This window comes from Bubalus kerabau, chromosome X, assembly GCF_029407905.1.
Source record: "Bubalus kerabau isolate K-KA32 ecotype Philippines breed swamp buffalo chromosome X, PCC_UOA_SB_1v2, whole genome shotgun sequence".
NCBI classification, from domain to species: Eukaryota; Metazoa; Chordata; class Mammalia; order Artiodactyla; family Bovidae; genus Bubalus; species Bubalus kerabau.
In genome coordinates this window covers 150,415,498-150,433,302 of record NC_073647.1, presented here as the reverse complement: position 1 = coordinate 150,433,302, position 17,805 = coordinate 150,415,498, and positions in this window count along the sequence as shown.

Here is a 17,805-nt window from a genome sequence, read left to right as displayed (position 1 = left end):
TGGGATGTGTATCTTTGAAGCTGAGTCTGGAACCAGTTCTTCCCCCCGCCCCCCACTTTCTGGCAAACTGGACCTTCTAGTCCCATCTCCAACCCCACAGGACCCATCTCCCTCCCTCTTCACACATTTATCCCTGCCCTGCCCTCTCTGCCCCCACTCTCAGAGAACTCGGAGACAAACAGAATTTCACATCAGGTTGATTTTATGTGCATTCTTAATGTATGCAGTAGGTATAATAGTCAACGTCGGTACCCTTGGCCAGTACTCAGCGGCAAGACCCTCGAAGATTTCTGAGGTCTCTAGCCATGCCTTCCAGTCACTGGCTGCCCACGGGTCCCACTCGAATGACACGGGTCTCCACACTCTCTGGGACCTCCTCTGGTCCGTTCTGATGCAGCTCTTCCTTCACCCGGGAACACTGGCTACAGAGCTTTGAGCCTCCGATCTTTCTCAGGTTCCTTGTGGTGGGCGGTTTCTGAGAAGTTTTCTTGGGCAGCTTTGCCTGAAGGTGATTATTCCCTCTCGCACTTGCCCTGGCCACCTGGAGAAAACAAGAGAAGGGTAGAGAATGGCCTTGGTTTGGGGAAGAGGGTGAAGGTGGCCGGGAACGACAGCTTCAGGAGAAGGGGTGTGGGCAGAGAAGGGGTATGTGCCAGGCAAGGACAGGGGAGGGGGTCTTATGGGGTGGGGTCAATGGGCAAGAGGAGTTTGGGTGGGTTCAGCTCACCTTGACATTTGTTTTGGGCCTCAATTGAGAGGAGGTCTTCATCCTTTTGTCCCGGGGAACAGGAGACAGGTGTTTCCTAACTACTCTGAGGCCTTGGGGCTTCCCAGTCCACTTAGTCATTTTGAGGCCTCCCAGTGGTCTGCTCCAGAGCCCCTGAGCACCCCTATATATACCCCTCCCCAGGGAGACACACCCTCATGCTTTATGAGGTCAGCAAGTCTCTTCCCCAGGCAAAGGTGGCCCTGGGTGAGCCTTGACATCACAAAGCCCCATCCTGACACCTCTAGAGGAGGATGGGGAGCAATTCAGATGTTTTGGGGGGAGAAATGAGGCATTTGTACTTCCCCTAAAGAGGAAGTACTCCCTGCCATCCTCATCTCTCTAAGTCAACTCCGATGGGTCACATGGCAGGGAGAGTGTGTCTCCCCCAAAATTTCCCTATTCTATCTATTTATGACTGTAAAAGTATAAAGGGATTTAAAAAAAAAAATCGGCAACAAAAGTTTATTTTCTTTGTTCCATAGTCTCAAAATAACTGACAATTAAGAATGAATTTCAAATAAAACCTGTTTTTCAAATTCAACAAGATCCTTTGTGTTCAAATATAAGACGATTTTGTTCTTTTCAAGCTAAAAAAAGTTTGCACCTTGCAGTGAATACTTTGTTTCACTGATGGAGACGTAAATAAAAGCACATCCTGTGTCTTTACCTTGACAATTTCTGTGGTATCACTGTGTATTTAGAAAAAACTGTTTGGATGCGGGGTGTGTATTAGTCCCTTCCCTCGGGGACTGCAGGCTGTGCAGGAAGTGATCTCGAGGCCTTGCAAACCATGAAGGATGCTCTGTGGAAGGGAGCAGTGGTAACCATGGCAGCCTGTGTTGGTGACAATTGTTGAACAGGGTCTTCTCTTAATGAACTCCCTCCTAGAAGACAATGAATTTTTAAAGAGAAGTACTAAGACTGTGGCCGTATGAATTTATATATATATATATATATATATATATTTACATATGTATACCTATACACACATATGTGTATGTGTTTGGATATGTATACACACACTCATGCGTGTGTGCATTTGTATATATGTACACTGAAACTTTGTACCTTGTGAATAATATGTAAAATATTAAAACCTGACATACATGACAACAAGCTTTTCAAACTTCAACCAACAGAATTTGGTGTTGCAGAGGAAAAGTATTTAATTACTGACATTATTTTTGAATAGTGGAGTATGGAGATGGTAATGAAAACAGAACCAGTGTTTACTTGGTTTTATTCTTGTAATAAAAGTCTTCGTGGGCAATGCTCCCCAGTATTGCCTGCACGGGATGTGGGCTACTCCCCCTGCCCCACCTGTGGGGCCCACTGCCCCATTCTAAATTCCTTTGCCCCGAAGAAGACATACAGATGGCTAACAAACACATGAAAAGATGCTCAACATCCCTCATTATCAGACAAATGCAAAGCAAAACTGCAATGAAGTACCATCTCAGGCCAGTCAGGATGGCTGCTATCCAAACATCTACAAGCAACAAATGCAGAAGAGGGTGTGGAGAGAAGGGAACCCTCTTACACTGTTGGTGCGAATGCAAACTAGTACAGCCACTATGGAGCACAGTGTGGAGATTCCTTACAAAACTGGCACTAGAACTGCCATATGACCCAGCCATCCCACTGCTGGGCATACACACCGAGGAAACCAGAATTGAAAGAGACATGTGGACTCGAATGATGATCACAGCACTGTTTACGATAGGCAGGACATGGAAGCAACCTAGATGTCCATCAGCAGACGAATGGACGAGAAAGCAGTGGAACATATACACAATGGAATATTACTCAGCCATGCAAAAGAATACACTTGACTCAGTTCTAATGAGGAGGATGAAACTGGAGCCTATTATACAGAGGGAAATAAGTCAGAAAGAAAAACACCAATCCACTCTACTAAGGCATATATATGGAATGTAGAAAGATGGTAATGATAACCCTGTATGCGAGACTGCAAAAGAGACACAGACGCACAGAAGAGTCTTTTGGACTCTGCGGGAGAAGGCGAGCGTGGGATGCTCTGAGAGAGTCGTGTTGAAACATGTATATTATCGTATGTGAATCAGATCATCAGTCCAGGCTCCATGCATGAGACAGGGTGCTCGGGGCTGGTGCACTGGGATGGCCCAGAGGGATGGGACGGGGAGGGAGGTGGGAGGGGGGATTCAGGATGGGGAACACATGTACACCCGAGGCGGATTCATGCCAAGTATGGCAAAAACCATTGCAGCACTGTCAAGTAATCAGCCTCCGATTAAAATAAATAAATTTTAAAAAATAAACCAAATTCCTTTGCTAACAAGGGCCTGATCCATGTTGGCTTTGTGACTTCCAAAAACACCATTATTTTCGTTCCTTGCTTCCCTCCTTCCTCCCCCTTCTGTCTTTCCTTTTCTTTCTTATTATACAATTGAGAAAGTTTGCTTTCCATTGATAGTTATTAGAGTACTGGCTCTATTCACCATGTTGTACAATACATCCTTGAGCTCCTCTGACACCTAACACGGTGTGCCTCCCACTCTGCCACCTCTGTTGCCCCTCCCTCTTACCCTCCCCTCTGGTAACCAGTAGATTGATCTCTGTATCTGTGAGCCTCCATTTTTGTTACATTCTCTATTTTGTGGTGTTTTCAGATTCTATAAGTGCTATCGTACAGTATTTGTCTATCTCTGTCTGAGTTTTTTTACTTAATAGTGTACCTTCCATGTTGCTGCAAATGTCCAGATTCCATTCTTTTTATGGGGCAACTTCCCTCTATGCCTTTTTAGCAAATGGCACTGCCACCGCCCACGACAGGGCTCCCCGGCTCAGTTTCCATCTCTGCCCTCACGCAGAGAAACACCAAGTCCTCTTCCTCTTCTCCCATGGGATGTGTATCTTTGAAGCTGAGTCTGGAACCAGTTCTTCCCCCCGCCCCCCACTTTCTGGCAAACTGGACCTTCTAGTCCCATCTCCAACCCCACAGGACCCATCTCCCTCCCTCTTCACACATTTATCCCTGCCCTGCCCTCTCTGCCCCCACTCTCAGAGAACTCGGAGACAAACAGAATTTCACATCAGGTTGATTTTATGTGCATTCTTAATGTATGCAGTTGGTATAATAGTCAACGTCGGTACCGTTGGCCAGTACTCAGCGGCAAGACCCTCGAAGATTTCTGAGGTCTCTAGCCATGCCTTCCAGTCACTGGCTGCCCACGGGTCCCACTCGAATGACACGGGTCTCCACACTCTCTGGGACCTCCTCTGGTCCGTTCTGATGCAGCTCTTCCTTCACCCGGGAACACTGGCTACAGAGCTTTGAGCCTCCGATCTTTCTCGGGTTCCTTGTGGTGGGCGGTTTCTGAGACGTTTTCTTGGGCAGCTTTGCCTGAAGGTGATTATTCCCTCTCGCACTTGCCCTGGCCACCTGGAGAAAACAAGAGAAGGGTAGAGAATGGCCTTGGTTTTGGGAAGAGGGTGAAGGTGGCCGGGAACGACAGCTTCAGGAGAAGGGGTGTGGGCAGAGAAGGGGTATGTGCCAGGCAAGGACAGGGGAGGGGGTCTTATGGGGTGGGGTCAATGGGCAAGAGGAGTTTGGGTGGGTTCAGCTCACCTTGACATTTGTTTTGGGCCTCAATTGAGAGGAGGTCTTCATCCTTTTGTCCCGGGGAACAGGAGGCAGGTGTTTCCTAACTACTCTGAGGCCTTGGGGCTTCCCAGTCCACTTAGTCATTTTGAGGCCTCCCAGTGGTCTGCTCCAGAGCCCCTGAGCACCCCTATATATACCCCTCCCCAGGGAGACACACCCTCATGCTTTATGAGGTCAGCAAGTCTCTTCCCCAGGCAAAGGTGGCCCTGGGTGAGCCTTGACATCACAAAGCCCCATCCTGACACCTCTAGCGGAGGATGGGGAGCAATTCAGATGTTTTGGTGGGAGAAATGAGGCATTTGTACTTCCCCTAAAGAGGAAGTACTCCCTGCCATCCTCATCTCTCTAAGTCAACTCCGATGGGTCACATGGCAGGGAGAGTGTGTCTCCCCCAAAATTTCCCTATTCTATCTATTTATGACTGTAAAAGTATAAAGGGATTTAAAAAAAAAAATCTGCAACAAAAGTTTATTTTCTTTGTTCCATAGTCTCAAAATAACTGACAATTAAGAATGAATTTCAAATAAAACCTGTTTTTCAAATTCAACAAGATCCTTTGTGTTCAAATATAAGACGATTTTGTTCTTTTCAAGCTAAAAAAAGTTTGCACCTTGCAGTGAATACTTTGTTTCACTGATGGAGACGTAAATAAAAGCACATCCTGTGTCTTTACCTTGACAATTTCTGTGGTATCACTGTGTATTTAGAAAAAACTGTTTGGATGCGGGGTGTGTATTAGTCCCTTCCCTCGGGGACTGCAGGCTGTGCAGGAAGTGATCTCGAGGCCTTGCAAACCATGAAGGATGCTCTGTGGAAGGGAGCAGTGGTAACCATGGCAGCCTGTGTTGGTGACAATTGTTGAACAGGGTCTTCTCTTAATGAACTCCCTCCTAGAAGACAATGAATTTTTAAAGAGAAGTACTAAGACTGTGGCCGTATGAATTTATATATATATATATATATATATATATATTTATATATGTATACCTATACACACATATGTGTATGTGTTTGGATATGTATACACACACTCATGCGTGTGTGCATTTGTATATATGTACACTGAAACTTTGTACCTTGTGAATAATATGTAAAATATTAAAACCTGACATATATGACAACAAGCTTTTCAAACTTCAACCAACAGAATTTGGTGTTGCAGAGGAAAAGTATTTAATTACTGACATTATTTTTGAATAGTGGAGTATGGAGATGGTAATGAAAACAGAACCAGTGTTTACTTGGTTTTATTCTTGTAATAAAAGTCTTCGTGGGCAATGCTCCCCAGTATTGCCTGCACGGGATGTGGGCTACTCCCCCTGCCCCACCTGTGGGGCCCACTGCCCCATTCTAAATTCCTTTGCCCCGAAGAAGACATACAGATGGCTAACAAACACATGAAAAGATGCTCAACATCCCTCATTATCAGACAAATGCAAAGCAAAACCGCAATGAAGTACCATCTCAGGCCAGTCAGGATGGCTGCTATCCAAACATCTACAAGCAACAAATGCAGAAGAGGGTGTGGAGAGAAGGGAACCCTCTTACACTGTTGGTGCGAATGCAAACTAGTACAGCCACTATGGAGCACAGTGTGGAGATTCCTTACAAAACTGGCACTAGAACTGCCATATGACCCAGCCATCCCACTGCTGGGCATACACACCGAGGAAACCAGAATTGAAAGAGACATGTGGACTCGAATGATCATCACAGCACTGTTTACGATAGGCAGGACATGGAAGCAACCTAGATGTCCATCAGCAGACGAATGGACGAGAAAGCAGTGGAACATATACACAATGGAATATTACTCAGCCATGCAAAAGAATACACTTGACTCAGTTCTAATGAGGAGGATGAAACTGGAGCCTATTATACAGAGGGAAATAAGTCAGAAAGAAAAACACCAATCCACTCTACTAAGGCATATATATGGAATGTAGAAAGATGGTAATGATAACCCTGTATGCGAGACTGCAAAAGAGACACAGACGTACAGAAGAGTCTTTTGGACTCTGCGGGAGAAGGCGAGCGTGGGATGCTCTGAGAGAGTCGTGTTGAAACATGCATATTATCGTATGTGAATCAGATCATCAGTCCAGGCTCCATGCATGAGACAGGGTGCTCGGGGCTGGTGCACTGGGATGGCCCAGAGGGATGGGACGGGGAGGGAGGTGGGAGGGGGGATTCAGGTTGGGGAACACATGTACACCCGAGGCGGATTCATGCCAAGTATGGCAAAAACCATTGCAGCACTGTCAAGTAATCAGCCTCCGATTAAAATAAATAAATTTTAAAAAATAAACCAAATTCCTTTGCTAACAAGGGCCTGATCAATGTTGGCTTTGTGACTTCCAAAAACACCATTATTTTCGTTCCTTGCTTCCCTCCTTCCTCCCCCTTCTGTCTTTCCTTTTCTTTCTTATTATACAATTGAGAAAGTTTGCTTTCCATTGATAGTTATTAGAGTACTGGCTCTATTCACCATGTTGTACAATACATCCTTGAGCTCCTCTGACACCTAACACGGTGTGCCTCCCACTCTGCCACCTCTGTTGCCCCTCCCTCTTACCCTCCCCTCTGGTAACCAGTAGATTGATCTCTGTATCTGTGAGCCTCCATTTTTGTTACATTCTCTATTTTGTGGTGTTTTCAGATTCTATAAGTGCTATCGTACAGTATTTGTCTATCTCTGTCTGAGTTTTTTTACTTAATAGTGTACCTTCCATGTTGCTGCAAATGTCCAGATTCCATTCTTTTTATGGGGCAACTTCCCTCTATGCCTTTTTAGCAAATGGCACTGCCACCGCACACGACACGGCTCCCCGGCTCAGTTTCCATCTCTGCCCTCACGCAGAGAAACACCAAGTCCTCTTCCCCTTCTCCCATGGGATGTGTATCTTTGAAGCTGAGTCTGGAACCAGTTCTTCCCCCCGCCCCCCACTTTCTGGCAAACTGGACCTTCTAGTCCCATCTCCAACCCCACAGGACCCATCTCCCTCCCTCTTCACACATTTATCCCTGCCCTGCCCTCTCTGCCCCCACTCTCAGAGAACTCGCAGACAAACAGAATTTCACATCAGGTTGATTTTATGTGCATTCTTAATGTATGCAGTTGGTATAATAGTCAACGTCGGTACCGTTGGCCAGTACTCAGCGGCAAGACCCTCGAAGATTTCTGAGGTCTCTAGCCATGCCTTCCAGTCACTGGCTGCCCACGGGTCCCACTCGAATGACACGGGTCTCCACACTCTCTGGGACCTCCTCTGGTCCGTTCTGATGCAGCTCTTCCTTCACCCGGGAACACTGGCTACAGAGCTTTGAGCCTCCGATCTTTCTCAGGTTCCTTGTGGTGGGCGGTTTCTGAGAAGTTTTCTTGGGCAGCTTTGCCTGAAGGTGATTATTCCCTCTCGCACTTGCCCTGGCCACCTGGAGAAAACAAGAGAAGGGTAGAGAATGGCCTTGGTTTGGGGAAGAGGGTGAAGGTGGCCGGGAACGACAGCTTCAGGAGAAGGGGTGTGGGCAGAGAAGGGGTATGTGCCAGGCAAGGACAGGGGAGGGGGTCTTATGGGGTGGGGTCAATGGGCAAGAGGAGTTTGGGTGGGTTCAGCTCACCTTGACATTTGTTTTGGGCCTCAATTGAGAGGAGGTCTTCATCCTTTTGTCCAGGAGAACAGGAGGCAGGTGTTTCCTAACTACTCTGAGGCCTTGGGGCTTCCCAGTCCACTTAGTCATTTTGAGGCCTCCCAGTGGTCTGCTCCAGAGCCCCTGAGCACCCCTATATATACCCGTCCCCAGGGAGACACACCCTCATGCTTTATGAGGTCAGCAAGTCTCTTCCCCAGGCAAAGGTGGCCTGGGTGAGCCTTGACATCACAAAGCCCCATCCTGACACCTCTAGCGGAGGATGGGGAGCAATTCAGATGTTTTGGTGGGAGAAATGAGGCATTTGTACCTCCCCTAAAGAGGAAGTACTCCCTGCCATCCTCATCTCTCTAAGTCAACTCCGATGGGTCACATGGCAGGGAGAGTGTGTCTCCCGCAAAATTTCCCTATTCTATCTATTTATGACTGTAAAAGTATAAAGGGATTTAAAAAAAAAATCTGCAACAAAAGTTTATTTTCTTTGTTCCATAGTCTCAAAATAACTGACAATTAAGAATGAATTTCAAATAAAACCTGGTTTTCAAATTCAGCAAGATACCTTGTGTTCAAATATAAGACATTTTTTTTCTTTTCAAGCTAAAAAAAGTTTGCACCTTGCAGTGAATACTTTGTTTCACTGATGGAGAGGTAAATAAAAGCACATCGTGTGTCTTTACCTTGACAATTTCTCTGGTATCACTGTGTATTTAGAAAAAACTGTTTGAATGCGGGGTGTGTATTAGTCCCTTCCCTCGGGGACTGCAGGCTGTGCAGGAAGTGATCTCGAGGCCTTGCAAACCATGAAGGATGCTCTGTGGAAGGGAGCAGTGGTAACCATGGCAGCCTGTGTTGGTGACAATTGTTGAACAGGGTCTTCTCTTAATGAACTCCCTCATAGAAGACAATGAATTTTTAAAGAGAAGAACTAAGACTGTGCCCGTATGAATTTATATATATATATTTATATATGTATACAAATACACACATATGTGTATGTGTTTGGATATGTATACACACACACATGCATGTGTGCATTTGTATATATGTACACTGAAACTTTGTACCTTGTGAATAATATGTAAAATATTAAAACCTGACATATATGACAACAAGCTTTTCAAACTTCAACCAAGAGAATTTGGTGTTGCAGAGGAAAAGTATTTAATTACTGACATTATTTTAGAATAGTGGAGTATGGAGATGGTACTCAAAACAGAAGCAGTGTTTACTTGGTTTTATTCTTGTAATAAAAGTCTTCGTGGGCAATGCTCCCCAGTATTGCCTGCACGGGATGTGGGCTACTCCCCCTGCCTCACCTGTGGGAGCCCACTGCCGCATTATAAATTACTTTGCCCCGAAGAAGACATACAGATGGCTAACAAACACATGAAAAGATGCTCAAAATCACTCATTATCAGACAAATGCAAAGCACAACCACAATGAAGTACCATCTCACGCCAGTCAGGATGGCTGCTATCCAAACATCTACAAGCAACAAATGCAGAAGAGGGTGTGGAGAGAAGGGAACCCTCTTACACTGTTGGTGCGAATGCAAGCTAGTACAGCCACTATGGAGCACAGTGTGGAGATTCCTTACAAAACTGGCACTAGAACTGCCATATGACCCAGCCATCCCACTGCTGGGCATACACACCGAGGAAACCAGAATTGAAAGAGACATGTGGACTCGAGTGATCATCACAGCACTGTTTACGATAGGCAGGACATGGAAGCAACCTAGATGTCCATCAGCAGACGAATGGACGAGAAAGCAGTGGAACATATACACAATGGAATATTACTCAGCCATGTAAAAGAATACACTTGACTCAGTTCTAATGAGGTGGATGAAACTGGAGCCTATTATACAGAGTGAAATAAGTCAGAAAGAAAATCACCAATCCACTCTACTTAGGCATATATATGGAATGTAGAAAGATGGTAATGATAACCCTGTATGCGAGACTGCAAAAGAGACACAGACGTACAGAAGAGTCTTTTGGACTCTGCGGGAGAAGGCGAGCGTGGGATGCTCTGAGAGAGTCGTGTTGAAACATGTATATTATCGTATGTGAATCAGATCATCAGTCCAGGCTCCATGCATGAGACAGGGTGCTCGGGGCTGGTGCACTGGGATGGCCCAGAGGGATGGGACGGGGAGGGAGGTGTGAGGGGGGATTCAGGATGGGGAACACATGTACACCCGTGGCAGATTCATGTCAAGTATGGCAAAAACCATTGCAGCACTGTCAAGTAATCAGCCTCCGATTAAAATAAATAAATTTTAAAAAACAAACTAACTTCCTTTGGTAAAACGGGCCTGATCAATGTTGGCTTTGTGACTTCCAAAAACACCATTATTTTCGTTCCTTGCTTCCCTCCTTCCTCCCCCTTCTGTCTTTCCTTTTCTTTCTTATTATACAATTGAGAAAGTTTGCTTTCCATTGATAGTTATTAGAGTACTGGCTCTATTCACCATGTTGTACAATACATCCTTGAGCTCCTCTGACACCTAACACGGTGTGCCTCCCACTCTGCCACCTCTGTTGCCCCTCCCTCTTACCCTCCCCTCTGGTAACCAGTAGATTGATCTCTGTATCTGTGAGCCTCCATTTTTGTTACATTCTCTATTTTGTGGTGTTTTCAGATTCTATAAGTGCTATCGTACAGTATTTGTCTATCTCTGTCTGAGTTTTTTTACTTAATAGTGTACCTTCCATGTTGCTGCAAATGTCCAGATTCCATTCTTTTTATGGGGCAACGTCCCTCTATGCCTTTTTAGCAAATGGCACTGCCACCGCACACGACACGGCTCCCCGGCTCAGTTTCCATCTCTGCCCTCACGCAGAGAAACACCAAGTCCTCTTCCTCTTCTCCCATGGGATGTGTATCTTTGAAGCTGAGTCTGGAACCAGTTCTTCCCCCCGCCCCCCACTTTCTGGCAAACTGGACCTTCTAGTCCCATCTCCAACCCCACAGGACCCATCTCCCTCCCTCTTCACACATTTATCCCTGCCCTGCCCTCTCTGCCCCCACTCTCAGAGAACTCGGAGACAAACAGAATTTCACATCAGGTTGATTTTATGTGCATTCTTAATGTATGCAGTTGGTATAATAGTCAACGTCGGTACCGTTGGCCAGTACTCAGCGGCAAGACCCTCGAAGATTTCTGAGGTCTCTAGCCATGCCTTCCAGTCACTGGCTGCCCACGGGTCCCACTCGAATGACACGGGTCTCCACACTCTCTGGGACCTCCTCTGGTCCGTTCTGATGCAGCTCTTCCTTCACCCGGGAACACTGGCTACAGAGCTTTGAGCCTCCGATCTTTCTCAGGTTCCTTGTGGTGGGCGGTTTCTGAGAAGTTTTCTTGGGCAGCTTTGCCTGAAGGTGATTATTCCCTCTCGCACTTGCCCTGGCCACCTGGAGAAAACAAGAGAAGGGTAGAGAATGGCCTTGGTTTGGGGAAGAGGGTGAAGGTGGCTGGGAACGACAGCTTCAGGAGAAGGGGTGTGGGCAGAGAAGGGGTATGTGCCAGGCAAGGACAGGGGAGGGGGTCTTATGGGGTGGGGTCAATGGGCAAGAGGAGTTTGGGTGGGTTCAGCTCACCTTGACATTTGTTTTGGGCCTCAATTGAGAGGAGGTCTTCATCCTTTTGTCCCGGGGAACAGGAGGCAGGTGTTTCCTAACTACTCTGAGGCCTTGGGGCTTCCCAGTCCACTTAGTCATTTTGAGGCCTCCCAGTGGTCTGCTCCAGAGCCCCTGAGCACCCCTATATATACCCCTCCCCAGGGAGACACACCCTCATGCTTTATGAGGTCAGCAAGTCTCTTCCCCAGGCAAAGGTGGCCCTGGGTGAGCCTTGACATCACAAAGCCCCATCCTGACACCTCTAGCGGAGGATGGGGAGCAATTCAGATGTTTTGGGGGGAGAAATGAGGCATTTGTACTTCCCCTAAAGAGGAAGTACTCCCTGCCATCCTCATCTCTCTAAGTCAACTCCGATGGGTCACATGGCAGGGAGAGTGTGTCTCCCCCAAAACTTCCCTATTCTATCTATTTATGACTGTAAAAGTATAAAGGGATTTAAAAAATAAAATCTGCAAACGATACAGCTTCAGCAGCCCCAGGTAACAAAAGTTTATTTTCTTTGTTCCATAGTCTCAAAATAACTGACAATTAAGAATGAATTTCACCTTTTTCTCAAGCGCACATGGAACCTTCTCCAGGATAGATCACATCCTGGGCCATAAAGCTAGCCTTGGTAAATTCAAAAAAATAGAAATCATTCCAAGCATCTTTTCTGACCACAATGCAGTAAGATTAGATCTCAATTACTGGAGAAAAACTATTAAAAAATCCAACATATGGAGGCTGAACAACACGCTGCTGAATAACCAACAAGTCACAGAAGAAATAAAAAAAGAAATCAAAATTTGCATAGAAACGAATGAAAATGAAAACACAACAACCCAAAACCTGTGGGACACGGTAAAAGCAGTCCTAAGGGGAATGTTCATAGCAATACAGGCACACCTCAAGAAACAAGAAAAAAGTCAAATAAATAACCTAACTCTACACCTAAAGCCACTAGAAAAGGAAGAAATGAAGAACCCCAGGGTTAGTAGAAGGAAAGAAATCTTAAAAATTAAAGCAGAAATAAATGCAAAAGAAACAAAAGAGACCATAGCAAAAATCAACAAAACCAAAAGCTGGTTCTTTGAAAGGATAAATAAAATTGACAAACCATTAGCCAGACTCATCAAGAAACAAAGGGAGAAAAATCAAATCAATAAAATTAGAAATGAAAATGGAGAGATTACAACAGACAACACAGAAATACAAAGGATCATAAGAGACTACTATCAACAATTATATGCCAATAAAATGGACAACGAGGAAGAAATGGACAAATTCTTAGAAAAGTACAACTTTCCAAAACTCGACCAGGAAGAAATAGAAAATCTCAACAGACCCATCCCAAGCACGGAAATTGAAACTGTAATAAAAAATCTTCCGGCAAACAAAAGCCCAGGTCCAGACGGCGTCACAGCTGAATTCTACCAAAAATTTAGAGAAGAGCTAACAACTATCCTGCTCAAACACTTCCAGAAAATTGCAGAGGATGGTAAACTTCCAAACTCATTCTATGAGGCCACCATCACCCTAATACCAAAACCTGACAAAGATCCCACAAAAAAAGAAAACTACAGGCCAATATCATTGATGAACATAGATGCAAAAATCCTTAACAAAATTCTAGCAATCAGAATCCAACAACACATTAAGAAGATCATACACCATGACCAGGTGGGCTTTATCCCAGGGATGCAAGGATTCTTCAATATCCGCAAATCAATCAATGTAATACACCGCATTAACAAATTGAAAAATAAAAACCATATGATTATCTCAATAGATGCAGAGAAAGCCTTTGACAAAATTCAACATCCATTTATGATCAAAACTCTCCAGAAATCAGGAATAGAAGGAACATACCTCAACATAATAAAAGCTATATATGACAAACCCGCAGCAAACATTATCCTCAATGGTGAAAAATTGAAAGCATTTCCTCTAAAGTCAGGAACAAGACAAGGGTGCCCACTTTCACCATTACTATTCAACATAGTTTTGGAAGTTTTGGCCACAGCAATCAGAACAGAAAAAGAAATAAAAGGAATCCAAATTGGAAAAGAAGAAGTAAAGCTCTCACTGTTTGCAGATGACATGATCCTCTACATAGAAAACCCTAAAGACTCCACCAGAAAATTACTAGAACTAATCAATGACTATAGTAAAGTTGCAGGATATAAAATCAACACACAGAAATCCCTTGCATTCCTATACACTAATAATGAGAAAACAGAAAGAGAAATTAAGGAAACAATTCCATTCACCATTGCAATGGAAAGAATAAAATACTTAGGAATATATCTACCTAAAGAATCTAAAGACCTATATATAGAAAACTATAAAACACTGGTGAAAGAAATCAAAGAGGACACTAACAGATGGAGAAATATACCATGTTCATGGATTGGAAGAATCAATGTAGTGAAAATGACTATACTACCCAAAGCAATCTATAGATTCAATGCAATCCCTATCAAGCTACCAACAGCATTCTTCACAGAGCTAGAACAAATAATTTCACAATTTGTATGGAAAAACAAAAAACCTCGAATAGCCAAAGCGATCTTGAGAAAGAAGAATGGAACTGGAGGAATCAACCTACCTGACTTCAGGCTCTACTACAAAGCCACAGTTATCAAGACAGTATGGTACTGGCACAAAGACAGAAATATAGATCGATGGAACAAAATAGAAAGCCCAGAGATAAATCCACGCACATATGGACACCTTATCTTTGACAAAGGAGGCAAGAATATACAATGGATTAAAGACAATCTCTTTAACAAGTGGTGCTGGGAACTCTGGTCAACCACTTGTAAAAAAATGAAACTAGAACACTTTCTAACACCATACACAAAAATAAACTCAAAATGGATTAAAGATCTAAACGTAAGACCAGAAACTATAAAACTCCTAGAGGAGAACATAGGCAAAACACTCTCTGACATACATCACAGCAGGATCCTCTATGACCCACCTCCCAGAATATTGGAAATAAAAGCAAAAATAAACAAATGGGACCTAATTAACTTAAAAGTTTCTGCACAACAAAGGAAACCATTAGCAAGGTGAAAAGACAGCCTTCAGAATGGGAGAAGATAATAGCAAATGAAGTAACTGACAAACAACTAATCTCGAGAATATACAAGCAACTCCTACAGCTCAACTCCAGAAAAATAAATGACCCAATCAAAAAATGGGCCAAAGAACTAAACAGACATTTCTCCAAAGAAGACATACAGATGGCTAACAAACACATGAAAAGATGCTCAACATCACTCATTATCAGAGACATGCAAATCAAAACCACTATGAGGTACCATTTCACACCAGTCAGAATGGCTGCGATCCAAAAGTCTACAAGTAATAAATGCTGGAGAGGGTGTGGAGAAAAGGGAACCCTCTTACACTGTTGGTGGGAATGCAAACTAGTACAGCCACTATGGAGAACAGTGTGGAGATTCCTTAAAAAACTGGAAATAGACCTGCCTTATAGTCCAGCAATCCCACTGCTGGGCATACACACTGAGGAAACCAGAAGGGAAAGAGACACGAGTACCCCAATGTTCATCGCAGCACTGTTTATAATAGCCAGGACATGGAAGCAACCTAGGTGTCCATCAGCAGATGAATGGATAAGAAAGCTGTGGCACATATACACAATGGAGTATTATTCAGCCATTAAAAAGAATACATTTGACTCAGTTCTAATGAGGTGGATGAAACTGGAGCCTATTATACAGAGTGAAGTAAGCCAGAAAGAAAAACACCAATACAGTATACGAACGCATATATATGGAATTTAGAAAGATGGTAACAATAAGCCTGTGTACGAGACAGCAAAAGAGACACTGATGAATAGAACAGTCTTAGGGACTCTGTGGGAGAGGGAGAGGGTGGGAAGATTTGGGAGAATGGCATTGAAACATGTAAAATATCATGTATGAAATGAGTTGCCAGTCCAGGTTCGATGCATGATACTGGATGCTCGGGGCTGGTGCACTGGGACGCCCCAGAGGGATGGAATGGGGAGGGAGGAGGGAGGAGGGTTCAGGATGGGGAACACATGTACACCCGTGGCGGATTCATGTCAAGTATGGCAAAAACCATTGCAGCACTGTCAAGTAATCAGCCTCCGATTAAAATAAATAAATTTTAAAAAATAAACCAAATTCCTTTGCTAACAAGGGCCTGATCAATGTTGGCTTTGTGACTTCCAAAAACACCATTATTTTCGTTCCTTTCTTCTCTCCTTCCTCCCCCTTCTGTCTTTCCTTTTCTTTCTTATTATACAATTGAGAAAGTCTGCTTTCCATTTATAGTTATTAGAGTACTGGCTCTATTCACCATGTTGTACAATACATCCTTGAGCTCCTCTGACACCTAACACGGTGTGCCTCCCACTCCACCACCTCTGTTGCCCCTCCCTCTTGCCCTCCCCTCTGGTAACCAGTACATTGATCTCTGTATCTGTCAGCCTCCATTTTTGTCACATTCTCTATTTTGTGGTGTTTTCAGATTCTATAAGTGATATCGTACAGTATTTGTCTATCTCTGTCTGAGTTATTTTACTTAATAGTGTACCTTCCATGTTGCTGCAAATGTCAAGATTCCATTCTTTTTATGGGGCAACTTCCCTCTATGCCTTTTTAGCAAATGGCACTGCCACCGCACACGACACGGCTCCCCGGCTCAGTTTCCATCTCTGCACTCACGCAGAGAATCACCAAGTCCTCTTCCTCTTCTCCCATGGGATGTGTATCTTTGAAGCTGAGTCTGGAACCAGTTCTTCCCCCCGCCCCCGACTTTCTGGCAAACTGGACCTTCTAGTCCCATCTCCAACCCCACAGGACCCATCTCCCTCCCTCTTCACACATTTATCCCTGCCCTGCCCTCTCTGCCCCCACTCTCAGAGAACTCGGAGACAAAGAGAATTTCACATCAGGTTGATTTTATGTGCATTCTTAATGTATGCAGTTGGTATAATAGTCAACGTCGGTACCGTTGGCCAGTACTCAGCGGCAAGACCCTCGAAGATTTCTGAGGTCTCTAGCCATGCCTTCCAGTCACTGGCTGCCCACGGGTCCCACTCGAATGACACGGGTCTCCACACTCTCTGGGACCTCCTCTGGTCCGTTCTGATGCAGCTCTTCCTTCACCCGGGAACACTGGCTACAGAGCTTTGAGCCTCCGATCTTTCTCAGGTTCCTTGTGGTGGGCGGTTTCTGAGAAGTTTTCTTGGGCAGCTTTGCCTGAAGGTGATTATTCCCTCTCGCACTTGCCCTGGCCACCTGGAGAAAACAAGAGAAGGGTAGAGAATGGCCTTGGTTTGGGGAAGAGGGTGAAGGTGGCCGGGAACGACAGCTTCAGGAGAAGGGGTGTGGGCAGAGAAGGGGTATGTGCCAGGCAAGGACAGGGGAGGGGGTCTTATGGGGTGGGGTCAATGGGCAAGAGGAGTTTGGGTGGGTTCAGCTCACCTTGACATTTGTTTTGGGCCTCAATTGAGAGGAGGTCTTCATCCTTTTGTCCCGGGGAACAGGAGGCAGGTGTTTCCTAACTACTCTGAGGCCTTGGGGCTTCCCAGTCCACTTAGTCATTTTGAGGCCTCCCAGTGGTCTGCTCCAGAGCCCCTGAGCACCCCTATATATACCCCTCCCCAGGGAGACACACCCTCATGCTTTATGAGGTCAGCAAGTCTCTTCCCCAGGCAAAGGTGGCCCTGGGTGAGCCTTGACATCACAAAGCCCCATCCTGACACCTCTAGCGGAGGATGGGGAGCAATTCAGATGTTTTGGTGGGAGAAATGAGGCATTTGTACTTCCCCTAAAGAGGAAGTACTCCCTGCCATCCTCATCTCTCTAAGTCAACTCCGATGGGTCACATGGCAGGGAGAGTGTGTCTCCCCCAAAATTTCCCTATTCTATCTATTTATGACTGTAAAAGTATAAAGGGATTTAAAAAAAAAAATCTGCAACAAAAGTTTATTTTCTTTGTTCCATAGTCTCAAAATAACTGACAATTAAGAATGAATTTCAAATAAAACCTGTTTTTCAAATTCAACAAGATCCTTTGTGTTCAAATATAAGACGATTTTGTTCTTTTCAAGCT